Consider the following 23,760-nt stretch of genomic DNA (forward strand, 5'->3'; position numbering starts at 1 on the left):
CATTCGATCTACCCCGTCCCATCTGCAAACCTCACATTGTTTCACTGGACTGGACACATTCTGTGATTATACCCCAAATGTGAGATGCCAAATTCCAAGGTGATACAATTGCCCTCCAGAATGTGTTTAAACTGCGGACAGTGATTGATGAGGAGAATTTATGATACTATTTCATGTGGAATGCAGCTAATAAAGAATTTGAAATGAATTCAAGTAACACCAATATATACGCAGTCAAAATCAAATCTAGTATCTCAAGTCAATACACAAGTTTACAACGACACACACAGCAATAATAACACTGCCTCCAACTGATAGAGAAGCTGACACAGAGTCTGTAACAATTACTGTTCCTGTATCTGATGCAGAAATGGCAACCCATGTAGATTGACCACCCATTACAAACCTGCAAATGATAAACCAGACACCACCCCTCCAACTGATACAGCCCAGTGACTTGCAGAACGAGAGGAAGAACAATTGTGGGAGGAAAGTTAATAGTGAGGGGTAGAGACTGGCATTTCCTCATTGCAGATGGTGTTCTGGCTCGCTCTGAGGTCAGAGCCAAGGACATCACAACTGCAGGACGCTCGGTTGGCAGTGTCTGTAGTGTGTAGCAGGGTGATGGTTCTGCATGTAGGTTTGCTCGCTGAGCTGGAAGGTTCATTTCCAGACGTTTCGTCATCTTCCTAGGTAACACCTTCAGTGGGCCTTCGGGTGAAGCACTGTTGATGATTCCTGCTTTCTATTTGTATGCTTGGGTTCCTTTGGGTTGGTAGCCAATTGAGCCTGCTGGACCATTCTTTATGATCACTCCTGATGATCCAAATCAATAGCCTGTTCCTGCGTGTTCCTACGCGGCTTTGATGGCTTCACCCCCAAGTGTCATATCCAACTTCTTCCTGAAATCAAACAACATCTTGGCTTTGACACAGAGGACGGACCGTGTATGGAATGAACTTTCTGGAGAAGGGGTGGGTGGGAGCACAGTTACAAGATTTAAAAGACACTTGGACAAGTACATGAACAGGAAAAGGTTTGGAGGGCTATGGGCCAGGAGCAGGCCAGTGGGACTAGTTTAATTTGGGATTATGGCCGACATGGACAAAATGGGAGGAAGGGTCTGTTTCCATGTTCTAAGACTCTATGACTGCTTTCTGACATAGCAAATCTGAGTTAGTACATCTCCCAGGTATCTGTATGTGTGTATCTGTGTATATGTGTAGCTTGGCGTATGTGTTTTTGTGTGTGCATGTGTCTCTTTGGGTGAGGGTTTATGTGCTTATGTGTGTTTCGCTTTGGATGTGAATCTGTGTGCCTGTGTTTGTGTCTCTTTGGGTATGAGTCTGTGTGCTAGTATGTGTTTCACTTTGGGTGTAAGTCAGTGTGCGTGTGTGTGTCTCTTTGGGTGTGTGCCTGTGTGTGTCTCTTTGGATGTGAGTCTGTGTCTCTTTGGGTGTGGGTCTGTGTGCCTGTGAGTGTGTGTCTTTGGGTGTGGGTCTTTGTGCCTTTGTGTTTCTTTTGGTGTGTGTGACTGTGTGCCTGTGTGTGAGTCTGCATGACAGTGTGTGTGTGTGTGTGTGTGTGTGTGTGCGTGTGCGTCTCTCTCTCTCTCTTTGGGTGGGTGTGCGGTGTGCCTGTTTCAGTGCCTCTTAGATTGTGTGTCTGAGCGTCTGTGTCAGTTTCTCTTCATATGTGAGTCTGTGTCCCTGTGTGTCTCTTTAGGTATGAGCCTAGATGCCTATGTGTGTACCTCTTTGGGTGTAAATTCTGTGCGCCTCTGTGTGTTTGGCTTTGTGTGTGATTCTGTGTGCGTGTCTCTTAGGGAGTGGGTCAGTGTGCCTGTGTGTGTTTCTCTGTGGATGTGTGACTGCGTGCCTGTGTATGTGTGTGTCTTTGGGTGTGAGGTTGTGTGCCTGTGTGTGTCTCTTTGGGTGTGGGTCTCTGTGCCTGTGTGCGTATCTCTTTGGGTGTGAGTCTGTGTGCCTGTGTATGTTTCTCTGTGAATGTGTGACTGTGTGCCTGTGTGTGTGTCTTGGGGTATGAGTCTGTGTGACTGCGTGTGTCTCTTTGGGCGTGAGCCTGTGTGCCCGTGTGTGTGTGTCTTTGGGTGTGAGTCTGTGTGCCTGTGTGTGTCTCTTTGGTTGTGAGTCTGTGAGCCTGTGTGTGTGTGTCCTTTGGGTGTGGGTCTGTGTGCCTGTGTATGTATCTCTTTGGATATGCGTCTGTGTGACAGTGTGTCTCTCTTTGGGTGTGGGTCTGTGTGCCTGTGGGTGTCTTTCTTTGGATGTGAGTCTGTGTGTCTGTGTGTGTGTCATTGGGTGTGAGTATGTACACCTGTGTGTGTTTCTCTTTGGATGTGGGTCTGTGTGCCCGTGTGTGTCTCTCTTTGGATGTGAGTCCGTGTGCCTGTGTGTGTGTCTCATTCAGTGTGAGTCCGTGTGCCTGTGTGTGTGTCTCATTGGATGTGTGAGTCTGTGTTTCTGTGTGTGTGTCTCTTTGGGTGTGAGTCTGTGTGCCTGTGTGTGTCTCTTTGGGTGTGTGAGTCTGTGTGTGTGTGTCTGTGTGTGTATCTCTTTGGGTGTGTGAGTCTGTGTGTCTGTGTGTGTGTCTCTTTGGGTGTGACTCTGTGGGCGTGTGTGTGTGTCTCTTTGGGTGTGAGTCTGTGTGCCTGTGTGTGTGTCTCTTTGGGTGTGTGAGTCTGTGTGCCTGTGTGTGTGAGTCTGTGTGCCGATGTGTGAGTCTGTGTGCGTGTGTGTGTCTCTTTGGGTGTGTAAGTATGTGTGCGTCTCTTTGGGTGTGAGTCTGTGTGCCTGTGTGTGTTTCTCTTTGGATGTGTGACTGTGTGCCTGTGTGTGTGTCTCTTTGCATGTGAGTCCGTCTGCCTGTACGTGCGTCTCTTTCAGTGTGTGTCTGTGTGTGTTTCTCATTGGGTGTGAATCTGTGTGCCTGTGTCTGTCTCTCTTTGGGTGTGAGTCTGTGTGTCTGTGTGTCTCTCTTTGGGTTTGAGCCTGTGTGTGTGTCTCTTTGGGTGTGAGTCTGTTTACCTGTGTGTGTGTCCCTTTGGGTGTGAGTCTGTGTGCCTGTGTGTGTGTCTCCTTGGGTGTGAGTCTGTGTGTCTGTGTGTCTCTCTTTGGGTTTGAGCCTGTGTGTGTGTCTCTTTGGGTGTGAGTCTGTGTACCTGTGTGTGTGTCCCTTTGGGTGTGAGTCTGTGTGCCTGTGCGTGTGTCTCCTTGGGTGTGAGTCTGTGTGTCTGTGTGTGTGTCTCTTTGGGTGTGTGAGTCTGTGTGCCTCTTTGGGTGTGAGTCTGTGTGTGTATCTTTGGGTGTGAGTCTGTGGGCCTGTGTATGTCTCTTTGGGTGTGAGTCTGTGTGCCTGTGTGTGTGTCTTCGGGTGTGTGAGTCTGTGTGTCTGTGTGTGTGTCTCTTTGGGTGTGAGTGTGTGTGTGTATCTTTGGGTGTGTGAGTCTGTGTGCCTGTGTGTGCGTCTCTTTGGGTGTGTGTGTCCATGTGCCTATGTGTGCGTCTCTTTGGGTATGTGAGTCTGTGTGCCTGTGTGTGCGTCTCTTTGGGTGTGTGAGTCTGTGTGCCTGTGTGTGCGAATCTGCGTGCCTCTTTGGGTGTGAGTCTGTGTGCCTCTTTGGGTGTGAGTCTGTGTGAGTGTGTGTGTGCCTCTTTGGGTGTGAGTCTGTGTGAGTGTGTGTGTGTATCTTTGGATGTGAGTCTGTGGGCCTGTGTCTGTCTCATTGGGTGTGAGTCTGTGGGCCTGTGTGTGTGTCTCTTTGGGTGTGTGAGTCTGTGGGCCTGTGTGTGTGAGTCTGTGTGCCTGTGTGTGTGAGTCTGTGTGCATGTGTGTGTGTCTCTTTGGGTGTGTGAGTCTGTGTGCTTGTGTGTGTCTCTTTGGGAGTGGGTCTGTGTGCCTGTGTGTGGTTCTCTTTGGATGTGTAACTGTGTGCCTGTGTGTGTGTCTCTTTGGGTGAGGGGTTGTGTGTCTGTGTGTGTGTCATTGGGTGTGAGTATGTACACCTGTGTGTGTTTCTCTTTGGATGTGAGTCCGTGTGCCTGTGTGTGTGTCTCTTTCAGGGTGAGTCCGTGTGCCTGTGTGTGTGTCTCTTTCAGGGTGAGTCCGTGTGCCTGTGTGTGTGTCTCTTTCAGTGAGAGTCTGTGTGTGTTTCTCTTTGGGTGTGAATCTGTGTGCCTGTGTGTGTGTCTCTTTGGGTGTGAGTCTGTGTGCCTGTGTATCTCTTTTTGGGTTTGAGCCTGTGTGTGTGTCTCTTTGGGTGTGAGTCCGTGTGCCTGTGTGTGTTTCTCTTTGGATGTGAATCCGTCTGCCTGTGTGTGTGTCTCTTTCAGTGAGAGTCTGTGTGTGTTTCTCTTTGGGTGTGAATCTGTGTGCCTGTGTGTGTGTCTCTTTGGGTGTGAGTCTGTGTGCCTGTGTATGTCTCTTTGGGTTTGAGCCTGTGTGTGTGTCTCTTTGGGTGTGAGTCGTGTACCTGTGTGTGTGTCTCCTTGGGTGTGAGTCTGTGTGCCTGTGTGTGTGTGTCTCTTTGGGTGTGAGTCTGTGTGCGTGTGTGTGTGTCTCTTTTGGTGTGAGTCTGTGTGCCTGTGTGTGTGTCTCTTTGGGTGTGGGTGTCTGTGCCTGTGTGTGTACCTCTTTGGGTGTGGGTCTCTGTGCCTGTGTGTGTATCTCTTTGGGTGAGAGTCTGTGTGCCTGTGTATGTTTCTCTGTGGATGTGTGACTGTGTGCCTGTGTGTGTGTCTCTTTGGGTGTGGGTCTGTGTGCCTGTGTATGTTTCTCTGTGGATGTGTGACTGTGTGCCTGTGTGTGTGTCTCTTTGGGTGTGAGTCTGTGTGCCTGTGTGTGTCTCTCTTTGGGCGTGAGTCTGTGAGTGTGTGTGTGTATCTTTGGGTGTGTGAGTCTGTGTGCCTGTGTGTGTGTCTCTTTGGGTGTGAGTGTGTGTGTGTATCTTTGGGTGTGTGAGTCTGTGTGCCTGTGTGTGCGTCTCTTTGGGTGTGTGTGTCCATGTGCCTATGTGTGCGTCTCTTTGGGTATGTGAGTCTGTGTGCCTGTGTGTGCGTCTCTTTGGGTGTGTGAGTCTGTGTGCCTGTGTGTGCGAATCTGCGTGCCTCTTTGGGTGTGAGTCTGTGTGCCTCTTTGGGTGTGAGTCTGTGTGAGTGTGTGTGTGCCTCTTTGGGTGTGAGTCTGTGTGAGTGTGTGTGTGTATCTTTGGATGTGAGTCTGTGGGCCTGTGTCTGTCTCTTTGGGTGTGAGTCTGTGGGCCTGTGTGTGTGTCTCTTTGGGTGTGTGAGTCTGTGGGCCTGTGTGTGTGAGTCTGTGTGCATGTGTGTGTGTCTCTTTGGGTGTGTGAGTCTGTGTGCTTGTGTGTGTCTCTTTGGGAGTGGGTCTGTGTGCCTGTGTGTGGTTCTCTTTGGATGTGTAACTGTGTGCCTGTGTGTGTGTCTCTTTGGGTGAGGGGTTGTGTGTCTGTGTGTGTGTCATTGGGTGTGAGTATGTACACCTGTGTGTGTTTCTCTTTGGATGTGAGTCCGTGTGCCTGTGTGTGTGTCTCTTTCAGGGTGAGTCCGTGTGCCTGTGTGTGTGTCTCTTTCAGGGTGAGTCCGTGTGCCTGTGTGTGTGTCTCTTTCAGTGAGAGTCTGTGTGTGTTTCTCTTTGGGTGTGAATCTGTGTGTGTGTCTCTTTGGGTGTGAGTCTGTGTGCCTGTGTATCTCTTTTTGGGTTTGAGCCTGTGTGTGTGTCTCTTTGGGTGTGAGTCCGTGTGCCTGTGTGTGTTTCTCTTTGGATGTGAATCCGTCTGCCTGTGTGTGTGTCTCTTTCAGTGAGAGTCTGTGTGTGTTTCTCTTTGGGTGTGAATCTGTGTGCCTGTGTGTGTGTCTCTTTGGGTGTGAGTCTGTGTGCCTGTGTATGTCTCTTTGGGTTTGAGCCTGTGTGTGTGTCTCTTTGGGTGTGAGTCGTGTACCTGTGTGTGTGTCTCCTTGGGTGTGAGTCTGTGTGCCTGTGTGTGTGTGTCTCTTTGGGTGTGAGTCTGTGTGCGTGTGTGTGTGTCTCTTTTGGTGTGAGTCTGTGTGCCTGTGTGTGTGTCTCTTTGGGTGTGGGTGTCTGTGCCTGTGTGTGTATCTCTTTGGGTGTGGGTCTCTGTGCCTGTGTGTGTATCTCTTTGGGTGAGAGTCTGTGTGCCTGTGTATGTTTCTCTGTGGATGTGTGACTGTGTGCCTGTGTGTGTGTCTCTTTGGGTGTGGGTCTGTGTGCCTGTGTATGTTTCTCTGTGGATGTGTGACTGTGTGCCTGTGTGTGTGTCTCTTTGGGTGTGAGTCTGTGTGCCTGTGTGTGTCTCTCTTTGGGCGTGAGTCTGTGAGTGTGTGTGTGTATCGTTGGGTGTGAGTCTGTGTGCCTGTGTGTGTGTCTCTTTGGGCGTGAGTCTGTGTGCCTGTGTGTGTGTCTCTTTGGGTGTGTGAGTCTGTGTGCCTGTGTGTGTGTCTCTTTGGGTGTGGGTCTGTGTACCTGTGTGTGTGTTTCATTGTGTGAGGGTATGTATGCATCTCTTTGGGTTTGGGTCAGTGTGCCTGTGTGTGTTTCTCTTTGGGTGTGAGTCTGTGTGCTTGTGTCTGTGTCTCTTTGGGTGTGGATCTGTGTGTCTGTGTGTGTTTCTCTTTATATGTTTGTGTGCCTGTGTGTGTGTCTCTTTGGTTGTGAGTCTGTGTGACTGTGTGTGTCTCTTTGGTTGTGAGTCTGTTCTTTCAGCACACTGCTGCTCACAGGCCTCCAGTCCGCAAAGCAACCCTCCATCATCATCCTCTGTCTCCTACCTTCAAGGCAGTTTTGTAATGGCTTGCTCTCCCTGCATTCCATGTTTTGTAACCCTGCTAACCAGTCTGCTTTGTGGAACCTTGTTGAAGGTCCATATAAACAACATTCACCGCCTGGCTTAATCAATTTTCTTTGTCACTTCAAAACACTCACGCAAGTTAGTGAAACACAATTGTGCATGTACAAAGCCACATTGACTCTCCCTGTCATTCCTTATCTTTCCAAATAGATGGATATCCTGTTCCTCAGAATCCCTTCCAACAACTTGCCTGCCATTGACTTCAGGCTCACTGTTCTCTTGTTCCATGGCCTCTCCTTACCACGTTTTTAAAATAAAGGCACATCACCTGTCGTGATCAACGATACAAATACCTCAGGAGAGGCCCAACAATCACTTCACTAGATTTCCAGAAAGTTCCAGGATACACCTGATCAGGTTCCAGGGCTTTATCCACCTTGATGCGATTTAAGACATCCAGTACCACCTCCTCTGTAACATGGACACTTTTCAAGTTATCACTGTTTATTTCGCCAATCTCTCAAGCTTCCATATACTTCTCCAGTAAAAATGACGTGAAATATTTGCATATCTTTCGCACCCCTGTGGTTCCATAGACAGCCTTGTTGACCTTTAAGGGGTCCTATTCTCTGGTCCAGCTAATCTTTTGTCTGTGATATATTTGTTTAATCTCTTTGGATCCTACTCCAGGACATCCCAGAAAGGCCGACTTCAAGGACCGCAATTTTCCTCTGACTTGATCAACAATGCCCTCCAACATATACCCTCCACTTCACACCTCCGCCTTAACCCCACGCCTCCAGCCACAATAAACAATATAACCCTGCGGTCTTCACCTTCCACCCCACTAATCTCCAGATACAGCACATTAACCTCTGTTATTTCTGCTACCTAAAGTCAGACCCTATCAGCAGAGACATAATTCCCTCCCCAACCCTTATCTGCGTTCTGCAGAGACCATTCCCGCTGCGCCTTCCTTGTTTGGTCCACACTCTCCCACCAACACACGCTCCACACCCTTGACCCTCCCTTGCCACAATGGGAAATGTAAAACATGCGGCCACACCTCGCTCTGACCTCTGTACAAGACCCGAAAAGGATCTTTTCACATCAGGCAGAGATTTGCCTGCACATCCCAAAACCTCATATATTGCATCTAGACACTATGGGAAATTTAACATGGTTCATCCAACTAACCTACACATCTTTGGACTGTGGGAGCAAACTGGAACACCCGAAGGAAACCCTTACAGACACTGGGGAGAATGTGCCAACTTGAACACAGGCAGTCACCTGAGGCTGGAATCAAACCCAGGTCCCTGGTGCTGAGGCAGCAGCGCTCACCACTGAGCCACAATACTTGTGGGATCTTTGGTGCTGATGTGCTGTCCCACTGATACCTCAACCACTCACCCTGCCTCATGTCCTGATGACGGAGTGAAATTATCGCTAGAGCGTTAATCCAGAGACCCAGATAACGATCTGGGGATCTGGGTTTGAATCCCATCACGGCAGATGGTGGAACGTGAATTCAATAAATATCTGGAAAAAATAATCTAGTGACGACAAGGAATCCATTGTCAATTGTTGGAAAACTTATCTGGTTCACTCATGACCTTTAGGGAAGGAAAGTGCCATCCTTACCTGGTCTGGTCTGCATGGGACTCCAGACCTATAGCAACGTGGTTGACTCTTAACTGCCCTCTGGGTAAACGCAGCAATAAATGCTGGCCGAGCCAGTGACAGCCTCATCCTGTGAATGAATAAAGAAAACAGGTCAGGTTTTGTTCCTTCTCTAGTGGGTACATCCTGCAAACTGAATCTGAAATGTTCTCGTACATACTAAACAAATACCTTTCCATCCAAGCCCTTCACACTACAGCACTCCGAGGCCATGTTGGTAAAGTTAAAACCCCATATCATTGCAACTACATTAGTCTGACAGATAACTGAGATCTCTCAGTAAAATTTTGTCTCAATTCCCCGCTGACTATTGGGAGAGGGTCTATAATACAATCCTAATAAGATGATCATCCCTTTCTTATTTCTCAGTACTACCCAAATAACTGCCTGGATGTACTCCGAGGAATATCCTCCGGAAGCCCAGCCGTAACATTATCCCTAATCAAAGATGCCACTCCCCCTGCTCTGTTGTCCCCTTCTAACCTTGCTATAGCATCTAATACCCTGGAACATTAAGCTGTTAGTCCTATCCATCTCTGAGTGATGTCTCTGTAATTGCTATAATATTCCAGTGCCATGTTGTTCAAAACCATAGCCTGAGCCCATCTGCCTGATTTGTCAGGTCTCTTGCACTGAAATAAATGCAGTGCAACTGGTCCGTCCCACCTCATTCTGTGGCTTGCTCTTGCCTGCCTTGACAGTCTGACCTGTGAACAATACCAGTCTCAGACTCACCTCTTTTCTCACTATCTCTTTAGGATTAACCTGAATCTCTCACTCGTTTAATGCCTCCCGAGTGGCACGAGCAAATCTCCCTGCTTGTCAGGACCCCAGGCTTTCCCCTTCCCATGCCATTAGTACCAATGTACAATGACCTCCGACTGGTTATCCTCCCCTTTGAGAAGATTCTGAACCATCTCAAAGTCATCCTTGACCCAGGCACCACCCCATTCTGATGTCTCACGGTCAGCTGCAGAAACGGCAGACTGTGCCCCTGACTAGAGAGTCCCGTATCACCATCGATCGTGTGGAACTGGATATACCTCACATTACAGTAGAGCCCGTCTCAGTCACAGTAACTTGACTGTCAGTGTTACATTCCCCTGAAAGTGTATTACCAACTACATTTTCCCAAACAGTATACTTGTTTGAGAGGGGGGATAGCCATAGAAGACTGCTGTACTACCTGCCTACCCCTCCTAGCTTTCTTGAAGGTAACCCACCTACCTGACTGTATCTGCAGTATCCTGCAATCCTGAGACTGCCCCTTATCACACCCCCAGGCTTCTGTCAATTCCTCACTGCCTTTAATCACTCCTCCACCAATCCATGCGTTCCAATAGGATTTACAATCACACTTGCTGCAGACATAATCATCAGGATCATGGAGACTCTCCCCAATCTCCCTCATCCGACAGGAACAGCACGCCACTCTACAACAGGCCATCTCTCCGCCTTAAGAACCTACAGACCAAGAAAAAGGCACAGTCTTACTGCTGGAAAAATTCTGCCCGACAATAACAATGCTTATGTTTTATATTTCAAACATTTAATCAAGAGACTGTAAGACATTAACAAGAAACCCTCACCTTATTCACTATTGTAGATTTAATAAAGTAGAACAGACTAAGATTGATGTTTGAAGAGACTGAAACCCACTGAGCTGATACCTGGCTCTGAGTACTTCCAAGGGTGAGGACTCTCTGAGGGCAGCTGTGAAATGACACTGTTTCTCTTCTCTGTCCACTCCATTTCCAGAGATGTTTATAAATTCACAGCCAGTCAGTTCAGAGAGGTCACTGCTTAGTTTTATTCACTGGGGGTGGCCTTTGCTGCCCAGACCAGTATGATTGGCCACCTTAGTTTTGGAGAAAGTGGTGTTAGACTGTCTTCCTGAAATGCTGCAGTCCATGTACACCACAGTGATGTTTGGACAACAATCACCCTCTAGCCCCACAACCCTCCCTGTCTCTGTTATCCCCCTCCAGCCTCACCACCCTCCCTGTCTCTGTAATCCCCCTCCAGCCTCACTCCCCTCAGCGTCTCTGTAATCCCCCTCCAGCTTCAGAAATTACATGTCCATGATGTAAGATTTTTATTTGGATTCATTTTTGTTTCTTTTACCTCAAAAATGAAAAGTAAAAAAACCCCCAAAAAAGTGAAATATTTTCCCCCCAAACAGATTTCTGTTGAGTGACCTTTTGTAGAGGCCGACACATGGACATTTGAGTATTTTATCACAAATTGTACATGTAGAATGAGGGAACCTTTAAAAAAAAAACTCTGCTAAAAAGGGAGGTAATGGCCAGATAGTATTCTTGATAGACGAGTTATACATGTAACGTTCTGAGGATTAGGGTTAGAATCTCAACATGGCTGATGGTGTCATCGGAATTCAATACAATCGAGAATGAAAAGGCTAATGATGACCATGAAACTATTGTCGGTTCTTAGAAAACACCCATCTGATTCATTAATGTCCTTTAGGGAAAGAAACTGTTACCCTCACCTGGTCTGGCCGACAAGTGACTCCAGACCCAAAGCAATGTAGTTAACTCTCAACTGCCCTCAGGGTAAACACCCACATCAACTGAGTGAATAAACAAAAAGAGATTTATTTTTAAATCGAGGAGGAGAGCTTTTTAAAAATAAAATTGTGTTTTCAAAATTTAAAAAATGATCATCTTGGTCGGATGGCACTATAGACGCCGCAATAATCAGAGTGAACTAAAGGAACATACAAAGAGATCTCAGATATAAATTCAGAATAGTAAGGTGGTAATAGTAGATGATTCAATTTTGCAAACATTGACTGGGACGACCATAGTGGGAAAGGTTTGGTTGGGAATGAATTTGTTAAACGAGTCCAAGAAAATGTTCTTTATCAATATATAAATGTTCCTATCGGAAAGCAAGCAACACCTGACCTTTTCTTGGCTGATCAGACAGGGCAAGTGACTGAAGTGATAGGATGGGAACAGTTTGGGTGGGAGGAAATTGTGGGCACCATGGAGAAATATTTGTATAATCGATAACTACGGGTGAGCTACCTGATGACTGGAGAGTGGCTAATGTTGTACCTTTGTTTGTGAAGGGACAGAAGGAGAAGCCTAGGAACTGTAGACCTCTGAGTCTGACTTCAGTGGTGGGTGACCTGTTGGAGGTCATTCAGAAGGATTGGGTTTACATGTATTTGGAGAGTTAAGGAATGATCAGGCACAGTCAACATGGTTACACAAGAGGGTGTCTCACAGACTTGATTGAGCTTTTTAAGGTAGTAACCAAGAAGATCGATGAGGGCAGAGCGTTAGACATTGTTTATTTGGACTTTAGTAAAGCCTTTCACAAGGTTCTGCATGGGAGACTAATTTGTAAAGTTTGATCACATGGGATTCAGGAAGAGCTTGCAAACTGGATACAAAACTAGCTTAACGGTAGTAAACAGAGCGTAATAGTGGAGGGTTGCTTTTCAGACTGGAGGCCCGTGACCAGTAGTGTTCTACAGGAATCGGTGCTGGGTCCATTTTTGTTTGCCATGCGTGCAGATGATTTGGGTAAGAATATACAAAGTATGGTTTGTTTCTCGGTCTCATCAAAACTGTTAAAGTCGACAGGAACAAAGGTTATTTATGATTACAAAGGGATCTTGATCAATTGGGTGAATGGGCTGAAGAGGGGCAGATGGAGTTTAATTTGAATAAATGTAAGCTATTACATTTTGATAAAACTGACATCGCCTTTAGCCTCATTAATTAATTTCACTAATTAAAACTAAGGCCTTTTGTAGTGACATAGAACAAACAGACCGAGGGGTTCAGGTCTTGTGTCATATGTAGACAGGGTGGTTCAGAAGGTGTTTAGCACACCTACCTTCATTGCTCAGACCTTTAGGTAGAGGAGTTGGGATGTAATATTGAGGCTGTCCAGGATGCTGGTGAGGCCTTTTCTGCAATACTGAGTCCAGTTCTGGTTCCCCGTTATAGGAAGGATGTTATTAGAGAAGGTTCAGAAGATATTTTCCAGGATGTTGCCATGAATGGAGGGGTGGTGTTGAAGGAGTGGCTGGATAGGCTGAGATTTCTGTCACTGGAGTATAGGAGGTTGAGGGGTGAACTTATTAGAGGTTTATAAAATCACGGAGAGTGGAGATAAGATGAATGCCCGGGGGGTCGCAGGGGGATTGAAGACTCGGGTGCACACATTTTGAAGAGAGATGAGAAAGGTTTTAAATAGATTTTAGGATGTTTTATAGATATCCTAATCGATATTAGGATATTTTTACATTTGTGGAATGAACTGCAAGGGGCAATAGTAGCTGTGAATACAATTACAATCTTTAAAAGACATCGGCTAAAGTTCACAAATAGGAAATATTTGGAGGCAGGTGCAGTTAGTTCCGTTTGGAATTATAGTCGACATGGATTGGTTAGACCACAGGGTCTGTTTCCATGCTGAATTACTTGAAGACTCTAACTCTCGGTGTCTCTGTAAATTGCTCCATGCTCACAACGCTCTCTATCACTGTCACTTCATCAGCTTCACAACTCTTCCTTATCTCTGTAATTCCTCTCCAGCCTCAGAACCCTCACTATTTCTGGTATCACAAAACATCTGTCTCTGTAACATCTGCCATTCTCACAATCCTCCTTGTATTTGTCATCTCCTCGAGCCCCACAAATCTCTGTGCTAAGTGCTTTTCTCTAATTCCAGCCTTGAGGATAGCTCATTTTTAATTCAGATTCATGCACCCTGAACTCCAGAAATTATTACTAAACCTCTCTGCTCATTTTCCTCATCAAAACATTAACTAATCATGTATCATCTATTCTAATATCAAAAGGTATTAGGTGATCTTACAGGGTATGTGTGCACGATGGGGGCACTGTGTTAAACAGTTTTATACCAGAGACTCTGACCCCATTTTATTCCGTATTTCTCTGTGATTCTCTTTTCGAAGCAGATAGGAGTGGGAAGCAGTGTCTCCACTCTTCATAGTCAGAAGATTCCACCACCATGGGCTGTTTACCCACCAGATCCACAATGTCCGATAGCCTATCCAAGCTATTGCGGATCCTGGCACCAGGGAGGTAACATATCATCCTGGATTTATGTCTGTGGCCATAGAAATGCTTGTCTGTGCATCGACTATTGAATCCCCTGTCACTTTAGCCCTGCCACTCCCTTTCCTCCCGCTCTGTGCAGCAGACCTTTCTGTGGTGTCATGAACCTGACTTTGCTGATTTCCCGAGAGGCTACCCCACCCGTAACCTCCCAACAGAATCCCAAGTGGTATATCTGTACCTGTTTGAGAAGGGGATAACCACTGGGGACTCTGCACTCCCTTCATGTCTATTTTCTTGATCTGACGGTCACCCTTTCTGCCTGTGCAGCCCTCACCTGCAGTGTGACTAGCTCACTAAACGTGCTGACCATAACATTCTCAGTATTTCAAATGCTCCACAGTGAGTCCACTCACAGCTCCAGGTCTGAAAAGCAGTTTCCCAGTAGCTGCAGGTGGGTCCACTTCCTGCATACATAGCCGCCATGGATACTGGAAGCTTCCCTTATTTCCCACATTGTCCAAGAGTAGCACACTACGGGTCTGAGGGCTCCTATTTCAATGTCTCTCTTTATTCATTTAGTTACTCCCATGAAGAGAATTTAAATGAACTAGCAACCTTCCTTCACACAAACATTTCTATTAAAATCAAAAGCACCAATCTTTACTTAATCTGTTATGTTATTACTTTTAAAACTGTTAAGAAACACTCCGCAGGTATCACTTAAAAACTGGCTGTTCCAATTGGGATCATGTGAGTTTCTGAATGGCCTGAACCAAAACTGAGTTTCAGCTTCACCTTCTCCCTGTCTCACCTCACTCTGTTTACACCCAACTCTAAAACACTGTCATTGAGCCAAGCAGCCCCCACAGTGCAGCCCTGCCATTTTCATTGTCTGCTCACACCTACACTGCGCTCAGCCTCCTGTACTGTTGCATTGCATCTCAATGGGAGCTCAGGAACAGCACGTCACCTTTCAATTCAGTCCTTTCTTACCCCAGAGTCAACATGGACTTCAGCAGTTTCTGGATGAATGGACAGTTGGTAGAATGTGGAACATTCCAGCTGGAAAGCTGCTGGAATTTGAGTCCAAAAGGAGTTTTAATGAGAAGTTTGCAGGTAATTGAAAATAGAGTTTATAGGTTAACATCATGAAGTGGGTGATTGGATCGAAATCTGACAATTCTTACAAAGAGACCAGGTGTAGCTTGGATAAATACGTGCTCCCTCTCAGGCCAATATCTCCTTCCTCAGCTGCAGGGCACAGAAGGCAGCACATACCCAAAGGGTGATCCAACCACGAATTTCTACGTCTTTCTGCTTAACAAAAATATTCGAAATATTTTCCCGCAAACAGAACAAACCTTTCTCCTTCCATAGTTAAATGCCAATGATGTTCAGATCCTGAGGACTCCATCGACTGCAAAAATTTGCTTTGAGATCCCAGCCTCAATTATTCTGATTTAATATCCTATGAAATGAATTCACAAAACAAAACTCACAGTTAGTGCAGGAAGAATAGTAAAGACATACTTTTCTCTTGGTATGTGCTTGATGTGTAAATGCCTCTCTTCAAATCGCACCCCACATCCTAGAAAGGGGACATGCACATGCGCCTCACCTGTACCTTGCCCCTAATAAAGATGGCGACCATATCCCAGGTCCGACCACCGCCTGAGGGCCGCAGCCGTTTTCCCATTTGCTGCAAACATGGGACCCAGAGTTTCTAATTCAGACTAACAAACCGCACAGTGTAATTAAAACTTCCCAGTCTAAAGTGACTCATGATCTCGATCTTCGAGGCCACTCTCCCCTTCCCTGTTTGCGACTCCCACATTCACCAACGGACGAGTCACGTGGCACTGCATCAGCAGAGTTACTAGTTACGTGTCATCCCATTGGCCACGCCCCTCATTCACTCCCATTGTTTGGATGACCAGCTGGTTCCACTTGGTCCACCAGTCCCAAAACCTTTTCCTACTGGTCCGAAGCTGCTATCAATCAGCTGGACCCCATTGTGAGGTCAGTGGTGGGATCCTTCCCCTGTCTGAATTAAACCCGGAAGTTGTATGGATGGTGTCAATCAGGAACAAAAAGCAGAAGGTGGTGGAAAATCTCAGCAGGTCTGACAGCATCTGGGAACAGAAATCTGTCCAGTGGCCCTTCCTCAGAACCGATGGGAGCTGGGAAAATTAGAATCCTGACAGTGTGGAAACAGGCCATTCGGGCCAAAAAGTCCACAGCGTTTCTCCGAATAGTATCCCACCCAGACCCATTCCCCTACCCTATTACTCTACATTTCTCCTGACTGATGCTCCTAACCTACACATCCCTGAACATTATGGGAAATTTAGCTTGGCCAATTCAACTAACCTGCAGATCTTTGTACTGTAGGAGATAGGGGTTCAAGAGTAAATAACAGGGAGGGACAGAACCCAAAGAGAGACCAGAATATTTGGAAAGACAAAGGAGTGGATTACGATCTGGCTGGCGGGGTGCATAGCTGTTAATGGAGGGGACAGGAACCTGTGTCTGGCAGCATCTCAGTGGAGGTGGTGGAAATGGCGACTGATGATCTACGTTCTGCTGCAAAAACGGACCCCGAGGTTCCAGCTGCCTGCCACTTTAACACACGAGCCTGTTCCCTGGCCAACATCTCTGTCTCACGCTTACTGCTGTGTTCCAGTAACGCCTGAACATACCAAATTGCCCCGTTTTTCAAGGACTGCAATTTCCCCTCCCATGTAGTCAATACCATCGAATGTGTCTCTTCCACTTCCCGCACCTCTGTTTTTGAAACCCACACCTCCAACTGCAAGGATAGAACCCTCCCCAAGTCCTTACTTTCCACCCAGATACAACACATCAGCCTCTGCCATTTCCACCACCTACAATCAAACCCCACCACCAGATTCTTAAGGGGTTTGACAGGATAAATAGTGAGAGGATGTTTCCCATCATGGGGGGGGGGGGGGGGGGGGGGGGGGGTCCGAAACCAGATTCTGTGTCAGTCACAGAATCAAGGGTTCCGTTTCGGATTCATCAAGTTTAAGGTGACAACGACGTGGGTAAGGGGTTTCAGTAGCAATGGAGCTGGGGTGAGGAGGAGACAAACAACGTTTGAGAGATTGGAATTCCTGGTGTTTGTGATTGTGTAAATGTCTGATCAGAAGGTCAGCTTGGGGTCAGATATGACAGCAATATTGTGAAGAGTGTAGTTCTGCCTCAGACAGTTCCCAGTGAGAGGGAGGGGCTCAGCAATAAGGGATTTGTAAGGCAATGGGTTTAACCATTACAATGTTTCATTGGAGGAAACTGCAGCTAATCGAGTAGTGGGAATGTGGTAAGCAGTTTGATAACTGAGTAACAGTGGAGTAATGGAGAGGGATGATGGGGAGCAAGAGTTGGGCATCTTCAGTGTAAATGTGAATCCCAACATGGTGCCTTTGCACAATGTCACCTCCTGGCATTGTTCGTGAGATACAGGAGGGACCAAGGACACCAAATGCAAGAAATTCGGAAAGGAAAGGGAGAGTGGAGATGGAGTAGGATTTTGCAAGAGAAGGGCATAACCAGAAAAGACAGAACAAGGAACAATATCTGTGAATTGGTGAGGGGGACTGATGAGGAGGAGGAGGAAAGAGAGTTGGAAAGTCTGTAGTTTAGTTAGATTAGGGTAAAGGGTCAAGATGAGCTCTGATAAGGCTTGACATGAGATTGGAGAAAGATGTCAGTTTAGGACAAAAACCAGGAACACCACATGAGGCAGTTTGTCTCCGTGGGCGAGTGGGAGGGAGGGAGGGAAGCAACTGATCGGATTATCTCAGTCTTAGTGACAGAGAAACTCCATGTGCTCCAAACTCTACTTGTTGGAGAGAAGGATGGAGGAGACAGGATGATGAACAGTATTTCACGAAGAAACAAAACCAGGGTTAGTGATATTTAAAATGAATGAACAAACCTGATGTATTTAACTTTTATCCAGAATATTAAAACAAATGACTGAAGTCCTGGTTCGAATCCCATCTTGGCAGATGGTGGAGTCTGAATTCAAGAAAAAAATAACTGGAGTTAGGAATCTCCTGATCTCCATGAAACCATTGTCAATGGCGAAAAGAATCCTGCCAACCTGACTGTGGCCCAGCCAGCTACTCACTGTACTAATCACTGCAAAGTCTCAACACAGGAATGAAGCTGGATGGACCATTTGGCAACTAACAAGGCACCAGAAAATACAATCACAGAATCTCTATGGTGCAACGTCCTCCTCACTAACATTTTGATTTTGGTGCCAAAATGTGCAGAGCTGTCTCACAGACCAATCAAGGAACAGCCTGACATACACATACTCATGAAATCAACCCTTACAGACAATGACCAGACACCACCATCACCATCCCTAGATAGAGAGTGTGGTGCAGGAAAAGCACAACAGGTCAGGCAGCATCCGAGGAGCAGGAGAATCGACGTTTCGAGCCTAAGCCCTTCATCAGCCTGATCTGCTGTTCATTTCCAACACCAGACTCTCGATTCTGATCTCCAGCATCTGCAGTCTTCACTTTCTCCTAACATCTCTGGATATGTCCTGTCCCACCAGCAGGACATACCAGGTAGAGGTGGTGGCACAGTGGTGTACAGACAGGGAGGATTTGCCCTGGGAGTACTCAGCAATAACCCCGGACACCAGAAAGACTCACGGCTCCTGCTGATTACCACGTACCATCCTCCCTCGGCTGATGAATCAGTTCTCCTTCATGTTGAACAACATTTGGAGGAAGCACTGAGGAAGTAAAATGGCGTCAAACATACTCTGGGTACAGGATTTCTATATACACAATCGAGAGTAGCTCTGCAACAGAATTACTAACTGAGCTGCTCAGGTCCTAAAGGATATAGCTGCTCAACTGAGTCTGCAGCAGGTGGTGAGGGAACCAAGAAAAGGGAAAAACATACTTGATCTCATTGTTATGAATTGACCAGCTGCAGATATATCTGTCCATGACAGTATCGGTAAGAGCGACCATCACACATTCCTTTTGGAAACACAAGTCATGGCTTAAAGTTGAGAAAAGCCGCCATTGTGTTGACTGGCACTATCACCATTCTAAATGGGATAGACTTTGAAGAGAGATAAGATCTCAAACTGGATATCTCTGAGGCACTGTGGGACATCAACAGCAGCAGAACTGTACTTCAGCACAATCTGTAATCTCATGGGTTTGTAAATCCCACTCTCAAACATCACAATGTACAGTAAAGGAGGGCATGCCAAAAGCAGCACCAGGCATACCTAAAAAGGAAGTGCTGACCTGGTGAATCTACCAAACAGGACTATCTGCATATCAAACAGCATCAGCAGCAAGCAACAGAGCTAAGTGATCCCACAACCAATGGAACAGATCGGAGTTCTGCCACACCCAGTTGTGAACGGTGATGGACAATTAAACAAATCACTGGAGGAAGCATCACAAATATCCCCACCCTTACTGATGGAGGGGCCTCACACATCCATGCACCAGATAAGACAACAGCATTTGCAGCAATTTGCAGCCAGACATGTCAAGTGGATGATCTATCTCAGCGTTCTCCAGTGGTTTCTAACATCACAGATGCGAGTTTTAAGCCAGTTCGATTCAGTTTGAATAACATCAAGAAATGGTTAAGTAGTGCAAAGGCTACGGGCCCTGCCAATATTCTGGCAATAATACAGATGGCTTGTGTTCCAGAACTTGCCACTCAGCAAGCCAAGTACCCCTCCATCACTGGCATCGACCAACAATGTAGAACAGGCATGTTCAACACAAAAACAAAGGGCAATCCAACCCAGACAATTTCTTTCGATCAGTCCACACTCGATCAGCAGTAAAGTGATGGAAGTCATCATCAGCAGGGCTCTCAACCAGCAGCTGAGCGACACTCATTTTAGGCTCCACCAGGGCCACTCAGCTCCCAATTGTCATACTGCCCTGATTCACAACCTGACAACCAGCTGAATCCCAGAGGTGAGGAGAGTGTGATAGCTCAGTCCCAATCCAAGACCACTATTTCTAGCTGATTCCACCCTCATCTCAGTTCATATACTCTCATCTACCTTGTGTTATCTCCAGACTTCATTATCCAAACACACTCCTGGCCAGCCTCCCACATTCAACCTCCCTGTTATCTCAAGAAAAACTAAATCTCAGCTGCCCAAGTACTCCCTTTTACCAAAAATTGTTGATCAATAAAAAGGCTCCTATTTATAATCAACAATATAGAGCCACAGCATGGAAACAGACCCTTCAATCCAACCCGTCCATGCCAACCAGATATCCCAACCCAATCTAGTCTCACCTGCCACCACCCAGCCCACTTGCTCCAATTTAAAATTCTCACACTTCATTTAATTCCTACCTCGCTGCATCACACACGCTTTGAGACCTCGACAACCCATTCTGTTCGAGACTCCCAACGATTTGTTCAATCATTATTTCACCTGTGTGGCTGTTTCTACAGTTGCTAAAGCAACAAGGTCTGAAATTTGCAGTCAAAACCTCACAGATCTGCTTTCCTCCTTTCAGACCTTCCTCAAAACCTGCTAATTTCGCAATGCTTTTGGTCACCTGACCTAATATCATCCTTCTCTGGCCTCATGCCTAAAGTTAGTGAAATTATAAGCATATTCTTGATTTGGACATTATCTTCAAATCATCACTGTTGCTGAATGAATAATCTGTAATTTCGCTTACCCAACCACATTGTGAAAGCACCTTCACCACACAAACTGTAGCTGTACAAGAAAGTCAAACATCACCCTGGCCACAGGCCACAGGGCTTTGGCATTAATCACTGGTATCTGTGGAAGGAGGAACACAGTTGATGTTTAAGGGAGTGCAAAATGGATTACAGGGAATGAAAATGGTGCAGAATTTGATAGTCAGAAACGGACGGAAAATACACTTGCTTATTGGAAAAAAGAATTCTTGACTGTTAAAGATTTTCTAGAAAAAAAATAATCTGATAATAGAGCAGCACATGGTCAGGGGCTAGGCAGCAGTGAGAAGTTAACTTACAAGAATCTTTGTTAAAGTATCAGTAAAATACTAAACAGACCAAAAATACACCTACTGTTCAAGACTGAGGAAGCTAGATTTTGACAAAGTAGCCATGAGGGAGCCCAGAGGTGAATCAGAGCAATATTAGCTGTTATGATCCCACAGTCATAGAGATTTATAGCTCTGAGACAGATCCTTCGGTCTAACTGATCCATGCCAACCAGATAACCGAACCTAATCTATTCCCATTTGCAACTACTTGGCCCATATCCCTGTAAACGCTTCCTAATCATATCATGTATCTATTTAGAGGCCTTTATCATGTTTTAATTGTACCAGCCTCCACCACTTCCTCTGGCAGCTCATTCCACCCACTGCTTAAAGAGTTGGCCTTTAGGCCCCTTTGAAATTTTTCCCCGTTCACCCTAAAGCAATGCCCTCTACTTCTGGACACCACTACCCCAGGAAAAACACCTTGTTCATTTACCCTATGCATGCCCCTCATGATTGTATAAACCTCCATAACATTACCGCTCAGCCTATGGTAGTCCAGGAAAAACAGCCCCAGCCTTTTATGCCTCACCCTGCAGCTCAAATCGTCGAAACCTCGCAACATCCTTCTAAATCTTTATTGAAAACTTTCAACTTTAACAGCACCCTTCTGATAGGAGGCAGGCCAGAGTTGCACACAATATTCTAAAAGTGGCCGAACCAATGTCCTGTACAGCAACATGACCTCCCACATCCTATATTTGATGTTGTAACCAATAAAGGAAAATATACTGAACACCTCCTTCACTATCCTATCTACCTGCAACTTGACTGGCAAGGAACTATTTATAGAAATGGGGAAAAGTGTTGTTTTTGTCGATATAGAAAAAGGGGTACAGCAAGAGAACTATTAACTCTATAAGTATTTAGGGAAGAGAATCTATAATTATGGTTAATTAAATACTAATTTTTGTGTGTAATTATTATAAGTTTCAAACAAATTCAATGTTTAAAATAAAGTTCAAATAAGTTTTGTTTAAAACTTGAGTTTTCAGCAAAACGTTGAGATAACCAAAATGCTTGAGCTATACAAGTCAATGAAATATGCAGGGATGAAATGTACCAGCAGATTTGATACAAAATGTTGAACCAGATCATGATGTACCTATGGATAATGGTCAATGGACAAGTGAGAAGGAACATCAAGATATAGGTTTAGCCTTGTGTCTGCACTTAGAGGGGAAAGTTGCCAATTTGGAGAGAAGGGGGCAATAAGGGTGGAGCAGAGCTGGGCATTAATATAAATCAATAAGAAAGATCGGGTAGTATAGGAGCCAGTCATAGTCGGGAGATATGACCTCACGCAACTCAAAGGTACAACTGGTGTAGTAATTTGAATTTTTCCTCACTTCAATTGTTCTGTACAATTGGAGTCCGCTTCTTGCAAAATCGTAGAATAAATTGTCTCGTTTCCAGTTTTGGTGGTCTCGTCTAAACTTTATTGATTTTGTGGAAGGAGGAACAGTTTTTAACACTATTGTGAGAGGTAATTTCGGTTCAAACTTTAAGATGTGCCTGGACCACAGACTGATCTATAATAAAAGACTAAACTTTTGCTTCTTTTCTAAAACATTTTTGTATACTCAAGAGTAGGACAATTTAAATTGTGCATAATGCTGACAATTTGTGAGCAGAGTGACTTCTTTTCTAAAACATTAGACTTTTGCTTTTTTAAAAACATTTTGTATACTCAAAAGTAGAATAGTTTAAATTGTGCATAATGCTGACAATTTGTGAGCAGAGTAAAAACAAACAGGTCCTTGATTGATGAAACCCTTAACACAGGCAGGGAAGGATGAGTCCTTGACTGATAAGACTGCAGGATAGGGAAACGACTCGAGAGACATCTGCTACAGATTGATACAGAGACATCTGCTACAGATTGATAAGACCGCTAGCACAGACAAAGCAGAATAAGTCTTTGACTGATAAGACTACAGGGTGAGAAAAACAACAACTTTGGAGACATTGGCGACATTTGTTGCAGACTTTGTGATAAGGGTGCAAATTGGAGAATAATGACGGTTTAAGAATGTGAACCTCATGGCTCGTTAGAGCCAGGAAGGGGAGGGTCTGGAGACATTTGTTGCAGACTTTGTGAAAAGGGTGCAAATTGGAGAATAATGATGTTTTAAGAATGTGAACCTCATGGCTCGTTAGAGCCAAGGAGGGGAGGGACTTGTGCTGTATATAATGAGAAACTTTGTAAGCCTCGGGGCGCCTTTTTCTCAGAAGGGTGCCCAACTCTGCAGACTTGCTAATAAAACTTTGTTTTCCTGAATTTGTCTAGAGCGATTATTAAGAAGCGATTTTCGTTTCTAACAAACTTGGGGGCTCGTCCGATCAACACTCCGGCCGCGGGGGGAGCTGAGGAAGGACATCGGAGAAGGTGCACCCTGCCGAGTTCGGCAGTCCCTGATTCCTTGCTTGTCGCCCCGCGCGGCTTGAGCGAGTGATATCCGGGACGCTCAGGAAAACAAAGGAGGGGTGTGGCCGAGGCAGTGGGGACGGTTACGATCGAGTAATTTCGGTGCACCGAACCCAGGTAAGAAAAAAAAACTTGCGGGGACCGTGTTTCCGGACGCCTGGGGACCTACGGGGTGCCTGTGGATTTTTCTACAGAGACGTGCGACTCAGGTATCTAGAGACTGGGGCTCGCCTGTGAGGGATTTTGCAGAGACCGTGTTTGAGGAGGAACGTGTACTTACAGGGTGCCTGTGATCTGTGTCACAGAGACGTAGGACACAGGAATCCAAAGACCGGGGGTGCCTGCAAAGGAACCTGGGCGATCAACGGACTGAAGGTCCGGGAATTGGCTAAATTGTGATAGATTATCACGGGATAATACGAGAAATACAAAGTCCTCGGCAATGGGAAATAAGGAATCCAAGGCGATTAAGGGAAGGGTAGGATTAAACAGGGACAATGACACATACCCCGGGGTAACTGACGATAGTCCGTTAGGAAGAATGTTAAATAATTGGAATCAGGGTGGGAGAAAAGGAAAATCTAGAAGGAAGATGGTAAAATACTGTCAAAAGTGGTCCCAGAAACCTATTCAGGGCGACTCAGTGTGGTGGCCTAGATT

At 45.9% G+C, this 23,760-nt stretch overlaps 1 long non-coding RNA gene across 3 annotated transcripts; it reads right to left on the bottom strand.

The window, feature by feature from the left end:
• Positions 1-571: 571 nt before the first annotated feature.
• LOC140465949 (uncharacterized) lies at positions 572-20,341 on the bottom strand. Of its 3 annotated transcripts, XR_011955196.1 has the most exons (5): positions 20,316-20,341; positions 14,952-15,058; positions 11,037-11,117; positions 8,489-8,597; positions 572-902 (listed from the first exon to the last, which is right to left on the bottom strand). It is a non-coding gene; the product is annotated as an uncharacterized lncRNA (long non-coding RNA). The 3 variants fall into 3 exon arrangements; XR_011955197.1 differs by lacking the exon at positions 11,037-11,117; XR_011955198.1 differs by lacking the exons at positions 14,952-15,058; positions 20,316-20,341 and adding an exon at positions 17,549-17,585 and having other exon boundaries at positions 11,037-11,254.
• Between the last annotated feature and the right edge of the window lie 3,419 nt (positions 20,342-23,760).

This window comes from Chiloscyllium punctatum, chromosome 42 (assembly GCF_047496795.1).
Source record: "Chiloscyllium punctatum isolate Juve2018m chromosome 42, sChiPun1.3, whole genome shotgun sequence".
Taxonomy (NCBI): Eukaryota; Metazoa; Chordata; class Chondrichthyes; order Orectolobiformes; family Hemiscylliidae; genus Chiloscyllium; species Chiloscyllium punctatum.